This window comes from Barbus barbus (assembly GCF_936440315.1).
Source record: "Barbus barbus genome assembly, chromosome: 3".
In the NCBI taxonomy this organism is placed as follows: domain Eukaryota; kingdom Metazoa; phylum Chordata; class Actinopteri; order Cypriniformes; family Cyprinidae; genus Barbus; species Barbus barbus.
The window spans coordinates 16,940,021-16,954,283 of record NC_136731.1 but is presented as its reverse complement, the minus strand read 5'-3'; positions in this window follow the sequence as shown (position 1 = coordinate 16,954,283).

The following is a 14,263-nucleotide window of genomic DNA, read 5'->3' as shown; positions in this document are numbered from 1 at the left end:
GAGGCCAATTAAGTAGCCTACGGTCTTATTACCGCAACTCACAGAACGCCTTTTTGCGTTTAAAAACCTGAAACACAAGGTGGTGAAAACAAGCAATGGAGAAAAAAATTAAGGAAGGTTTTGAGATGAGATATTAAAAGTTTAAATTAAGTTAATTTATTTGAATCCAAGCTTAAATTCTCAAGATTTAGCTGGCATGCAGTGCTCAGATGCTTCCAAAATGCGGCACATTCAAGCTCAACGGTCCATGTACTCACATTTTTAAACGGAGAAACCAGGCGCCATATTAAATTAAGCGTGGATGATAACCAGGCTGTGAGATGTTGCCCCCTCAAATCGCATTTACACTATACCGCTTTCAACTTAAAACGGAAAAATTCTTATGCGTTTGGGTTATTCACTTGCATGACTTTGGGGGTCTGAAAACAAAGTGCAAGTATATCCGTGTCAGCTACAAAAACACAAATTTGTGAAAAATTTGCATGCGTTTTGTGTACGCATAGTGTTGCAACATTTAGTGCAAAATTAAAATTCAGTTCTATAATTTAAATTTGCCATATTCTACACTAGTTTTAATATGCAAATTAAAAACATATTTTAAAACTTTATAAGTTATAAAATTTAAATGAAAATATATTACCCAAATTGATTAGATATTTTAACATGTTCAAGCAGAAACTGTAGCAAAATTATAATTTAAATGCTGTTTTTCCTAAATACATTTAGACTTAGTTGTAGGACACTTGGGATTGCATTTTCATCGTGATACCACATGCAATGAGAATTTCAGAATGCATTCTGAGCCAAAGGTGCAGCAAAAGGGCAATAAAATGGTGATTTAAATGTCTTATTTTTCTGAAATGCATTGACACAAGATTGCATTTTCATTAAATACCCCGCGATGAGTATAGTTTGTCAATGTGGATGTGAAAATGCATTCCGAGCCGAGTATGCCTCCTACCTGTCAATCATTACATCAAGGCGGGGCTCGGCAACAGGACTCACAATAGGTCAATATTCACCAATAACCAAACGCTTTTCACTTGCCTGAACATCTCTCACCGTTTACACTCCAATTGATGCACATAAGCAAACAGACAGTGCTTTTCTACACTTATTTACTTGCCACCTTACACCGTGTCTACATCGGACGCGACAGCTGTTGTCGCATCGCGCCGCATCCATTGTAGACGGCATCACTGATTATAATGGGTTCAAGGCTGTCTTTTGCCACACGCTTGCGTCAGGTGTAGACATGTTGCCTTATTTCCTCTTGCACGTCCCATGGCACCTATAAGTGTTGCGCCTGCCTCAAGATTTCTCTCTGTTTACACTCTGATTGATACCCGTTACCAGTGCTTGAAGTGGGCCTTTTTTGTGCGTACCGGCACTTCTGACATGTTGCCGGTACTCAGAGTAAAATCGTCAGGGTCTGGGTGATTAGGCTATATGATCCCATATATGAGTAGAAATGATATAGAAACTATGTAAATCACACTACCCAGGCGGGATCATAGACAAATCAGTACTTTATAACGAAAATCATATCTTAAAATGAAAAGAAGCAGGCTTTTGCAAACACATCATTTTAAACCGTAAACTCCTGGAAAGTCCAAGGATCCAGTGAACGAATTCAAACAGTAAGCTCAAAACAGCCTAATGCAGAGAAAACACGGCTGATTTCATCAGAGATTATGGAGAGAAGTTCAGGTGCCACGGAACACGCGCTATTTTACGGATTAAAAATAAAAGAGTATTCAAGGTAGTAAATAAGTGTAGAATAGCACTGTCTGTTTGCTTATGTGCATCAATCCGAGTGTAAACGGTGAGAGATGTTCAGGCAGGTGAAAAGCGTTTGGTTAACGGTGAGGTGAATATTATTAATTATCGTGCGATCCTGTTGCCGAGCACCGCCTTGATGTAATGATTGACAGGTAGGGGGCATGCTCGGCTCGGAATGCATTTTCAAATCCACATTGACTATATTCATTGCAGGGTATTTAATGAAAATGCAATTGAAACGTTATATATGCAAGTGTCAATGCAGTTAAGCAAAATAGATGACATTTAAATCACCATTTTGCTACCCTTTTGCTGCACCTTTGGCTCAGAATGCATTCTGACTGCATTTTGCTACAATTATCACACAGTATCACAATGAAAATGCAATCCCAAGTGTCCTAGCCCTAAGTCTAAATGCATTTAGGACAAACAGCATTTAAATGAGAATTTTGCTATAGTTTTTGCTTGGACATGTTAAACATAGCTAATCAATTTGGGTAATATATTTTCACTTTAATTTTCCAACTTATAAAGCTTTAAAATATGCGTTTAATTTGCATATTAAAACTAGTGTAGAAAATGGCAAATTTAAATTATAGAATTGAATTTTCATTTTGCACTAAATATTGCACATATGTATGGGAAAATGTCCATTTAAATACTGAAATACATTGCTATTTTACATATTGCATTGCTATTTTGCATATTACATTGCAAATTGAATTTTGCTACACATATGCTTCCATATAATATGGCAATTGAAGTCATTTTCGGGAATTTGCATAAAAGAGATCGTTTTGATTACTGTACACGAAAAACGCAATGGAAAAACATTTACGTTTTTAGCACATTGTCGGGTAAACTTCTTCGTAGTAAGATATAAGTCAACATTTAAATCGCTTTAAAGTGGGTTTTTTTTGTAATGTTAGGTATTTAATTATGTTGAAACCCAATACTTAGATTTAAAAGTCCAACATTTTCTCTAAGAAAAAAATTATGCATGCAATGGATCTTGGGATAGTCTTCCTGTGTCCTTCATGGCCCAGGAAACGAAGGACACATTGCAAGACCGTGAATTGGGGCAACCTTCGTCACGCTGCTGTGGTGCATTAGGTCTTCGAATGCAGCCTTCGAAGGATGCAGCCTCTGAATTTGGATGCCTATGAATTTTCAGTCTTCATAATGTCTATTTGTTTAGTCAGTTACATTTTTGTATGAATCCCATTGTACAAATTTATACAAAATCGGCACCTTATAAAATAGTCTTCCTGTGAGAACTGGTTGAACGGAATCTATTCTTATTTCTAGTACATGAAAAATGTCTGTTCTTATCAAAGTAATGAAATTTAAATTTAATAATGGAATTTATACATCTTATTATTTATTGCATTCATTTTATGCTGAATATAATTAAAACATATTACAGTAATTTTCATGAGCCATTTCACGTTCGTCCTTGATTGTGTTCCTAGAAGTATCAGGTTGCTTTTATTAAATGAAACCCATGTATTCACTTAACATTAATGCTGTAATATTGCATTTACCATGGATTATCACAAAAAGCTTTTTTTTTTTAAATGTCAGACCTTATGAAAGTGGATTTTAGAGTGTGTGTGTGTGTTTTCTACCCTGACCTACTTTAAGTATTTGGTTTTCCCACTGCGGGTCTCCCTCAGACCTGTGGCTGTCTCCTCCTCTGTCTTTGAATGACAGGGATGGTTGCAGGCGAAGCCCCCTACAGTGAAACTGCAATCATTGCTGTGTTATTGTCCCTAATTATCAATTATCAGGACCAGACCGGCCCACCTGCAGCAGATTGCTGTACTAATAAACCCTGGTCATCTGACCAACCCTGAGGTGAATGACAGCAAGATTGCATTAATTGATGAAAAAAATATAGTAAAAAACGGTAATATTGTGAAATATAATTGCAATTTAAAATTATTGTTTTCTATTTTAATATATTTTAAAACTGTAATTTATTCCTGTGATGCGAAGCTGAATTTTCAGCAACCATTACTACTCCAGTCTTCAGTGTCACATGATCCTTCAGAAGTCATTCATTGTAAAAATATTTCACAATATTACCATTTTTATTGTACTTATAATAGACCATGATATTGGTCTGTTATGCCTTGGTGAGCATAATAGGTAGTGTGTATATTTACATTTTGTAGGATTATGTAGAATACCAAAGCTAAAGCAGTGAGTGTGCGCACACACACATATATACATATACATATATATATATATATATATATATATATATACATATGCGTGTGTGTGTGTGTGTGTATATACACTGAACAAAATTATAAGTGCAACACTTTTGTTTTTGCCCCCATTTTTCATGAGCTGAACTCAAAGATCTAAGACTTTTTCTATGTGCACAAAAGGCCTATTTCTCTCAAATATTGTTCACAAATCTGTCTAAATCTGTGTTAGTGAGCACTTCTCCTTTGCCGAGATAATCCATCCACCTCAGGTGTGGCAAATCAAGACGCTGATTAGACAGCATGATTAGACAGCATGATCTTTGAGTTCAGCTCATGAAAAATGGGGGCAAAAACAAAAGTGTTGCATTTATAATTTTGTTCAGTGTGTGTGTGTGTGTATATATATATATATATATATATATATATATATATATATATAAACTGCCCGTCCAAAAAAGTCACACACACTAATATTTCATTGGACCGCCTTTAGATTTGATTACGGCACGTATTCGCGTGGCATCATTTCGATAAGCTTCTGCAATATCACAACATTTATTCCTGTCCAGAGCTGCATTAATTTTTGGCCAAGATCTTGTATTGATGATGGGAGAGTCGGACCGCTGTGCAAAGTCTTCTCCAACACATCCCAAAGATTCTCAATGGGGTTAAGGTCTGACTCTGGACTCTGTGGTGGCCAATCCATGTGTGAAAATGATGTCTCATGCTCCCTGAACCACTCTTTCACAATTTGAGCCCGATGAATCCTGGCATTGTCATCTTGGAATATGCCTGTGCCATCAGGGAAGAAAAAATTAATTGATGGAATAACCTGGTCATTCAGTATATTCAGGTAGTCAGCTGACCTCCTTCTTTGGGCACATAACATAATCATCCATGCAGTAATTATCCAATGGGAGGATCTTACCTGTTTGCTTAGTTAAATCCAGGTGGTGACTTTTTTTTTTTTTTTTTGGACGGCAGTATATACACTCACCTAAAGGATTATTAGGAACACCATACTAATACTGTGTTTGACCCCCTTTCGCCTTCAGAACTGCCTTAATTCTACATGGCATTGATTCAACAAGGTGCTGAAAGCATTCTTTAGAAATGTTGGCCCATATTGATAGGATAGCATCTTGCAGTTGATGGAGATTTGTGGGATGCACATCCAGGGCACGAAGCTCCCGTTCCACCACATCCCAAAGATGCTCTATTGGCTTGAGATCTGGTGACTGTGGGGGCCATTTTAGTACAGTGAACTCATTGTCATGTTCAAGAAACCAATTTGAAATGATTCGAGCTTTGTGACATGGTGCATTATCCTGCTGGAAGTAGCCATCAGAGGATGGGTACATGGTGGTCATAAAGGGATGGACATGGTCAGAAACAATGCTCAGGTAGGCCGTGGCATTTAAACGATGCCCAATTGGCACTAAGGGGCCTAAAGTGTGCCAAGAAAACATCCCCCACACCATTACACCACCACCAGCAGCCTGCACAGTGGTAACAAGGCATGATGGATCCATGTTCTCATTCTGTTTACGCCAAATTCTGACTCTACCATCTGAATGTCTCAACAGAAATCGAGACTCATCAGACCAGGCAACATTTTTCCAGTCTTCAACCGTCCAATTTTGGTGAGCTCGTGCAAATTGTAGCCTCTTTTTCCTATTTGTAGTGGAGATGAGTGGTACCCGGTGGGGTCTTCTGCTGTTGTAGCCCATCCGCCTCAAGGTTGTGCGTGTTGTGGCTTCACAAATGCTTTGCTGCATACCTCGGTTGTAACGAGTGGTTATTTCAGTCAAAGTTGCTCTTCTATCAGCTTGAATCAGTTGGCCCATTCTCCTCTGACCTCTAGCATCAACAAGGCATTTTCCCTTTTCACACCATTCTTTGTAAACCCTAGAAATGGTTGTGCGTGAAAATCCCAGTAACTGAGCAGATTGTGAAATACTCAGACCGGCCCAAAATGGCTTAAATCACATTTCTTTCCCATTCTGACATTCAGTTTGGAGTTCAGGAGATTGTCTTGACCAGGACCACACCCCTAAATGCATTGAAGCAACTGCCATGTGATTGGTTGATTAGATAATTGCATTAATGAGAAATTGAACAGGTGTTCCTAATAATCCTTTAGGTGAGTGTGTATATATATATATATATATATATATATATATATGTATATGTGTGAATATGAATATATATATATATATATATATATATATATATGAATATGAATATATATATATATATATATATATATATATATATATATATATACATACATACATACATAATGTATGTATATTCATAAAAACTGCCTTTTTACTTGATATTCTCTCTTAAGGAAATTTTAGCCTTCATTTCTGATCTTGCAAATTTGCATGTATTTATTTAAACTTTATTTAAAATTAATTTAAAAGATCACTGGTCTGTGTGTTTAACCAGCCTTATTGGGTTAATTAATGCATAAGAGGAGTTCTACATGAATACTATTAGCGCAAAACAATCCCAGACTGCACTATTAGACCAGATTATCTGATACAATAAATGTTTTAGTGTGTGTTTGTAGAACATAGTAGAAAAAGCCATGGGTGTGTGAATGCATGACACAAAATATATTTAAAGCTTTATCAAAACATTTAGAAAGCAGGAGTTGACTGGACAGACAAGTTCATATTCTTAGTAAGTATGATGTGCATCGTGATCATCAGATGAGCACAGTGAGAATCACTTGTATAGTGTGTTGTCTGCCATGTGAAGCGTAGATGCATGATCACTGTCATTTGTGTACATACTGATATTATAAATGTAAGGCCTAAAGGACAACTCAGTGTTTATTTGAGTTATTTTATTTCTATTATTTTTATTTTAAATGTATTTTTTATTACAGTTTTTTTTATTTTTAGTTATTTTAGTACATCAAGTTAAACCAAATGAAAATGAGAAATGTCTTGAAAATTAGGTAAAATAAAATAAGTTTAAAATTATTTATTTTATGGCACATTTAATAGGACTATCATGTATCAATACAAATGCATATGTGTGCATAATCACAGTATAGGTTCATCACAACTTGTTCTTAAACATCAAGAACAGAAACTAAAAGTATAATCAAACTTGCTATGTCTTAAAGCAAAGGATAAAAGTCATTGATATGATGTGCTGTGCTCTGTTGTTCACGTTAGAGGATTAGAAAATAATACATTTAATTATTCAACAGTACAGCCCTTGAAAATAATCCCATGCAGCATTCATGAGTTTCAATAAATAAGATTTAAGCTCAACAGCAGAGAGACGTATCAAATCTTTATGAGATTTAAGCTGGAGAATGTTCCCAGTGGTCCTGGTGTGTTTCCAGCTGGTTATTTCCTTGGCGACGGTTTCCAGGGAGCCACTTTAACTCCCAGATCAACTCAGCTCTGATAAACAAGAGCACTTGAGCGGTTAAAGTGCCCTGTAAATACCGAGACACACCCATACATATCCTCAAATAGATATATACAGTGGTGTGAAAAAGTGTTGGCCCCCTTCCTGATTTTTAATTTTTTATTAATTTTTTTTATTCTGAAACATTAAAGTGTGACAAACATGCAATAAAATAAAAAATCAGGAAGGGGGCCAACACTTTTTCACACCACTGTATATATATATTTTTAAATAGTTGTTATGATTACTTTATTACCTTAACTTTATGTATGTTTATACTTTCTGTACCGGAAGCTCTTAACACCAAGACAAATTCCTTGTGTGTGTGAACACACTTGGCAATAAAGCTCTTTCTGATTCTGATTCTGATGATTGCGCAGAAATGTTTCCTGAATTTCTTCACTGGAATCAATTGATGAAAAAATATATATATATTTGTAATATATTTGACTAAATGATCTCCAGTTAGTTCCAGTTGAATGTTATTAATTGTTCTTTTGACCTTTCATAACCCTTCTTCTTCACCTTTCACTCGATCGGAACTCCTTGTTAATCAATTAATATTGATTGATCAGATATTGATCAGCTGAAAGCCGTTAGAACGAAGGTCATGTTTTGATTCAATTATAGGACTTAGGCAGCAATTATGACTCAGATTCATCCACCTGCTCTGCACAAGTACATTTGTGTCATTTATTAATTTTATTTTGTCAGGTTGCTCTGATCTTCATGTGTGTGTTTTATGTCTTTCACAAGTCTATACAGGCTATTTCGGAGAGAAGAGATTTTCTGTGTTTCTTGCTTAGTGTGATTATGAATCATACGCAGATGTTATCGAGGATTATTTACTGAACTCTTGCACAAATCTCTGTAGGACACCCACCCACACAAGGGATAGAAGCAACCATGTTGATTTATTTATTGAATTATTTGCTTTTGTAATGTGCCTGGCTCGGGACTGGGAAAAGACTTTAGAAAGCAGCTTTTTAGCATTCATGCAGTCTTATGACTTTAAACTGTTAAATGATCTTCTTATTTGGTTGTACTACAAATAATTTTGGCATGAAAAACCAGAAGACTGTGTCTTATCTATGGCAATACTGTGGTAATAATATCCAAATTGACTTTGCCTTCCATTTGGACTCTGTTTGCCCCTGCCTGGACCATTGCTCGTGTACCTGGATTACCCCTCTTGTCAAGCCCACTGGATATTGTCCGCCGATCGAAGACCACGCCCGTTTACTTGAGTACTCATCTGTCTTGCCCTCAATATACCTGTATACTTGAGTACTCATCTGTTTGCCATTTGTTCAAGTTCAAGTTGAGCTTTATTGTCATTCCGCTACATGTGGGGACATACAGTGGAACGAAATGTCGTGCCTCGCAGGACCACGGTGCTACATAAATACAGACAACAATGAAGTAAAAAAACACTATAAACCTATACACAACTAACCTACTGTTAGGTTGGTTGTGTATAGGTTTATTTGTTTAATTTGTGTATAGTTTTATTTGTTCGACCCTGCCTGTGTTTTTGACCATGTCTATTAATAAAAGCTTGCACATGGATCCGCACGCCTCATGTCTCGTTCGACCCGTTACAGAATACTCGGCCAAACAAGGATCCAGCAGCTTTTCAAATGGACATTTGTCAGGTATGAACACAACAAGAATATTGTTTGCCCTTAAACAAGGCCCACAATCACTGGAGAACCATATTAGAGGGTTTTTAGCCATTGCCAACTATTCAGATTTACCGGACATTATTTTGCTTGAGATTTTCTGCCATGGGTTAAATAAGTCTTTACAGTCTGAACATAGATGCGAGGGTCCTCACTCGCTCGGTTTATGGATTATGCTTTGTTGACTCTTGGCTCTTTGTTTACTGTGGATGTTGCGGAGGAAGAACGCGACACTGCATCTATGACCGAGATACCAGTTGCGTTAGAGCACGCTCACAAAATGGTGACGACAGCGGATCCTGTTCACAAAATGGCGGCCACAACAACACCCCGTCATGTCATTGCTGCCGCCTCAGAACCCATTAACATCGCAGCTGCTGCATCAAAGCCTGTTTATGTCTCGTATGATCTGCCAGAGTCCAGCCAAGTCACAGTTGATCGTCACGAATCAAGTCCAGTCACAGTTAATTTTCATGAGTCAAGTCATGCCTCAACTGATCGTCACGAGGCAAGTCACGTCTCCGCTGATCTTCCAGAGTCTCTTCACGTCTCCGCTGATCTTCCAGAGTCTCTTCACATCACCGCTGACCATCCAGAATCTCTTCACGTCACCTGTGACCATACAGAAATTCATCACGTCTCAGCGGATCTTTCAGAGTCTCTTCACGTCTCCGCTGATCTTCCAGAGTCTCTTCACATCACCGCTGACCATCCAGAGTCTCTTCACGTCACTAATGACCATCCAGAGTCTCTCCGCTGACCATCCAGAGTCTCTTCACGTCACAACTGATCAGCCAGAGTCTTGTCACGTTCTGTCTGCCAAACCCAGATATCCAAGGTCAGTCCTTCAGTATCCTAGTCTGGTATCCAGTGTGAGGGATGCACCATTGGTGTCTGCACTTGCAGCTGGTATCCCCAAACCAGCTCACTTTAACCCTCCTGTTCCTGCACTAATTCCCCTGTCCGAAGCACTTCCCATGATGGGGATCGCTTTGTGTTGCGTTTGGGCTGTGTACATCACCACAGAACTGCCCGAGGTGGCGACGTCCACTGTGATGTGTCCAGAGGTGGCAGCTGATGCTGCAGAACCTCTTGGGGTAGTGACACTTGCTGCTGTGCTCTCCGAAGCGATGGCACTCGCTGCAGCTTCTTCAGAGGTGGTGGCACATGCTGCAGAACCTCCTGAAGCGACAGTGCTCGCTTCAGCTCCTTGTATGGTGGTGGCGCCCAGCAATGTACTCTCAGCCTGTCGTATTGCGGTCAAAGAGACCGTTACTGAACTCTCCCTGTGTACTATTTGAGCTACAGGAGAGCATGGAGCTAGCAACGCCAAGGTCATGGGTTCGATTCCCAGGGAAAGCAAGAGCTGATAAAATATTTAAAAAAAACTGTAACTTGAATGCAATGTAAGCCGCTTTGGATAAAAGTGTCTGCTAAATGCATAAATGTAAATGTCCGGAGTTTACCACTGTAGAACCTCCAGAGGTGGCGGCAACTGCTGCAGAACCTGTCAGTGATATCCACCTATCCATCCTCGTCCTGTCCTGTCACGGCTATGGAGGCCGTCTGCGAATCCTTGCCTTGTCCTGTCATGGCTATGGAGGCCATCTGCAAATCCTCGTCCTGTCCTGTCACGGCTATGGAGGCTGTCTATGAATCCTTGTCCTGTCCTGTCACGGCTATGGAGGCCGTCTATGAATCCTCGTCCTGTCCTGTCACGGCTATGGATGCTGTCTGTGAACTTCCTGACTGTTCTTTTGTGGTTACAAGGGCAGTCCTGGAACTCCCATCCCTGCCTTTCATGTCCATGAACTTGCCAAGGAGGTCACTAATGAACAGCCTATCCATCCTGTGTCAGTCAATGAGTTGACTTCTGAACTATCTGTCTGTCCCATTTCTGCCAATGAATCTGATTATGAACTCTCTACCTATCTGGTTTCAGTTAACAACCCAGATTTTGAGCCTTGTGTTAGTCCAGTTTCAGTCAGTAAGTTTAATGTTGAACCTTCTGTCTATCCAGCTTCAAACACTGAACGGTCTGCCAATCCAGTGTCAATCAATGCATCCTATTGCAAACTGTCTGTTGGTTTAAATTTTGCAATCAAATCTGAGTATGAATTGTCTGTCTGTCCAGATTCGGTCACTGAAATGTCTACCAGTTCAGCTTCAGTTAAGACAACTAATAATGAACTGTCTGCTACAGCCTTTGTCAATGCCCTTGATTGTGAACATCTGCCAATCCTATTCCAACCAATGCATTTAATTATGAACTGTCTGTCTGTCTAACTTCAGTCACTGATCTGTCTGCCTGTTCAGTTGTCACCAGAGAAACTTCTGATTAACTTTTTGTGTTCCCTGCCATAAATGCTCTGTCTGTCTCGTGTGTCTCAGTGTTCCCTAGGTCCCGTTTCCTGCTGTGGTCTCCAGTTCCGCCTGCTCCGCACTGTTGGACTCCTGCTCTGTCTGCTCCACTCTGGTGGGCTCCTGCTCTGCCGTGGAGGTCTTCTGCCCCATCGTGGTGGTCGGCTGTCTGGCTCTGGTGGTCTTCTGCTCCGCTCTGGTGGACTCCGGTTCCGTCTGCTCCGCTCTGGTGGGCTCCGGTTCCGTCTGCTCCGCTCTGGTGGGCTCCGGTTCCGTCTGCTCCGCTTTGTTGGGCTCCTGCTCCATCTGCTCTGCCCTGGTGGGCTCCTGTTCCGTCTACTCCGCCCTGGTGGGCTCCTGTACCACCTGCTCCACCCTGGTGGATTCCTGTTCCATCCTGGTCTCCAGTTCCGCCCTGGTTTCCTGCTCCGTCGGCTCTGCTCTGGTTCCCTGCTCCGCCTTGGTTCTCTGCTCTGCCCTGGCTTCCTGCTTCGCCGGTTCTGCCTGGGTGTCCTGCTCTGCCGGCTCTGCCTCAGTCCCCGGTCTTCCCACATCCACATGGACCTGGCCCTCCATCCCTCCACCTGTTCCGCCTCCACTCCACCACCCACCTGGATTTTACTGTTTTAGGAGCGTCTGGAAGCCGCTCCTTGGGGGGGAGGGGGCTCTGTCACGAATCTGGTCCATGACCTTCCGTCCGACTGACACAAGAGGTCGCCTCTCCATCATATTGACTCACACCACACATCACACTGGACTGCAATTCCCATCATCCATTGCACTGATTGCACATACACAGCTGAATGCACTGATCACACAGCTGTCACTAATTACACGCTCACCGAAGAGCTATTACACACACTACATATAACACACTCAGATGCTGTTCTAGTTGCCGAGAATTGTCTAGCGTTTAGCACTCTCCTAGTGTTAAGCCCGGCTCACACTGTGCGATTTTGGCCACGATTTGGTCGTCTGAGACAAATTTTGAAAATCCTAAAAGATTCCTATAATCCTAGGCTAAAATCGGTTGTCTAGATCGCTGGTTTGACATGTTCACCGACAGCCGATTAATGGCCGTTGCGATAATTTTTTTCCTCCGATTAAATTCTGGCAGTGTCAGAAGATTTCAGACACTTTCCTGCAGTGTGACATCTCCTACGACGACCGTCAAACCAAGAACCAATAGGAGCACTGAACTTGATGACGCAATTAGCGCGACAACTTCAAACTTCAACTTCGTTATTTGTAAAAACAATATATGTACAAAGTAAAGTTTACTTAAAGTTTATTTATTAAGGGGCAGGATGTTTAAACTCGAATAACAAAATTACCTCAAGTTCGCTCTATAGAACTGGAAGTCCATAAAGTCCTCTTTTGCCCAGCCATGACTTGCTCCACACACGTCGTCTTTTTCGTTTTTTTTTTTTTTTTTACATCAAGGCATGTAATTAATAAAACTAACACTACACGTTGCTATTGTTTGCTAGCTACCATTATAGCGAGAGAACGCGGGTCACATATTGATGACGTAAAACTCCGGACAAGTCTTCTTGCGTACGTCCGTTTTTGTCGCGTCTTGACTGTCGTACAGTCTGACATTAAGACAACTGAGATCCTACAGTCTGACATGGGGATCATGTTCGTACAGTGTGACAAGCAGCAATCGAAAAAAGACTATTAAAAATCGCACAGTGTGAGCCCGGCTTTAGCTACTTACCAAGCCTTTCCGTGTTTGTTTTTGTGTTCAGTCTCCTGTATTGTTCTGCGTTTATCACTCTCCGAGTGTTAGCTGCCGTACGGAGCCATTCCTAGTTTCCATTTTATATTTTAGTTTAAGTCTAGTCTTTTCGTGTTGCCTTGTGTCTTTTCGTGTTACAGAATGGGACAAAATTATTTTCCTTTCATGCCAAAAATCATTAGGATATTAAGTTAAGAACATGTTTTATAAAGATATTTTGTAAATTTCCTATGGTAAATATATCAAAACTTAATTTTTGATTAGTAATATGCATTGCTAAGGACTTAATTTGGACAACTTTAAAGGTGATTTTCTCAATATATTGATTTTTTTGCACCCTCAGATTCCAGATTTTCAAATAGTTGTATATCGGCCAAATATTGTCCTATCCTAACAAACCATACATCAATGGAAAACTTATTTATTCAGCTTTCAGATGATGAAAGATAAATCTTTGATTTATACATAAACATAATACATAAACCCTTATGACTGGTTTTGTGATCCAGGGTCACATTTATTCTTAAGGCAAATCATAAAGCACTATACATTATGTTACAGGGCTGACGAGTCGTGAGACATGCGGATCCATATGCAAAGCTTTATTATACAACATGGTCATACAGGCAGGGTCAGGAGACAGCAAACAGGTATGGCAGAGGCAAGACAGAGCAATCCGTGGAGCAAGCGTGGGTCGACGAACAGCGAACAGTATCCAAAGGGGCAGGGCAGAGAGATAATCCAGAAACGAAAGCAATAATCCAAACGGGGAGCGAACACAGTCCAAACGGCAAGGCAAAGGGGTAAATCCAGTAAACACGGGCAGGGTCAGACACGGCAGGAAAACAAGGCAAGACTAAGACTAGAACAATGGCTCTGTAAAGTTGCTATCGCTGGGTTAGTGATAAACGCTAACAATACTCGGCCCTGAGCAAGAGGAAGTCCCAGGTTAAATAGTGAGTGCGTGATTGTGAAATGAGCATCAGGTGTGTGTGATGAGTGAATGGTGACAGCTGTGATCTGTGCAATGCATTGTGGGAACTGTA